Here is a 1383-nt window from a genome sequence, read left to right as displayed (position 1 = left end):
GGCTTAACGTGAGCAGTCTCTGAAATGGCGGCCATGTCATGACGAAACTCTGGAAGATCAGCTGAGACGTGACGAGACTCTAGAAGGGCGGCCATTTTGTGAAGAGACTCCTGTGTGGCGGCCATCTTGCGATGAATCTCTTGAATGGCGGCCATATTGTAAAGAATCTTTTGAGTGAACAGCATGACGTGAGCAGGCCCTGGAGTAGCAGACATGACGTTAGCAGACTCTGGCTTGGAAGACATGATGTGATCAGGCTTTGATTTAGTAGACATGACATGAGTAAACTTCGACTTAATCCAAACATAATCCAAACTAGATACACAGACTTGACTTGACGAGGCATGAATAGACTTGACTAGGCATGAGCAGACTTGACGTGGCATAAACAGACTAGACTCACCGACAGCGGGTTACAACTTCAATACACGACGAGTATAACAACATGAGGGCTACTTATAGCAGACAATGAGGATCACAATAACAATGGAACACCTGGAACTAATATAACTAAATGGGGACAGGAACAGGAAGGACCAAATAAGGGCAAGGAAGGCACATGGAGAGCAAAACACACACAAAACGAGGAACAGAGTCTGACATTACTCCATGTAATGGCGCCATGGCTAAGCAGGCAGTTCGGGGCGCCATGGCGGAACAGACAGTTCAGAGGGCCATGCCGAATCAGACAGTTCAGGAAGCTATGGCGGTGCAGACAGACTAGGAAGCCATGGCGGATCCGCCTCCGGGGCTGGAGCCGACACTGGAGCGAGCTCTGGGGTTCAAGCCGACACTGAAGCAAGCACTCGGGCACGCTCTCGGGCGAGGAAGAGGGCCCTGAGCCAGTCATTTCTCCTCTTTCTCCTCTTCTGATTACGGGTGAACTGGGCGGCCGGCGGGCTTGAGCGAACGGCGACTTCCATGCCGCGGGGAGAAACAAACGGGAAAACAAAAACACTTTTTTAAAAAAAACGGAAAAGAAACACGGGGAGAAGAGGTGCCGCTAACTTTTTGCGGGTCCGGAATTCTGTCACAGTTCGCCACTGTGAGGAGCACAGAGCGAGGAACTAGGAGACGCAGAGTCGTAGGGTAGACATATACAATTCCGGACCAGGGAGAACAGAACGGGCTAGAACTCAAATAGGGCAGATAACGAGGGGCAGACACGTGAGGAGGATAACTAATAACAATGGGACACCTGGAACTAATAGAAATAAATGGGGACAGGAACAGGAAGGACCAAATAAGGGCAAGGAAGGCACATGGGGAGCAAAACACACACAAAACAAAGAACAGTCTGACATCTACTCATTCCCGGAGGTTCCGCGCTTATAACGCGATGACAGATGACGGAACGTATCATTTGCACGTGCTTTTGAGTCT

This window comes from Sinocyclocheilus rhinocerous, unplaced genomic scaffold (genome assembly GCF_001515625.1).
Source record: "Sinocyclocheilus rhinocerous isolate Xijiao unplaced genomic scaffold, SAMN03320098_v1.1 scaffold1349, whole genome shotgun sequence".
Taxonomy (NCBI): Eukaryota; Metazoa; Chordata; class Actinopteri; order Cypriniformes; family Cyprinidae; genus Sinocyclocheilus; species Sinocyclocheilus rhinocerous.
The sequence above is the reverse complement of the archived record's forward strand: the minus strand, read 5'-3'. Positions refer to the sequence as shown.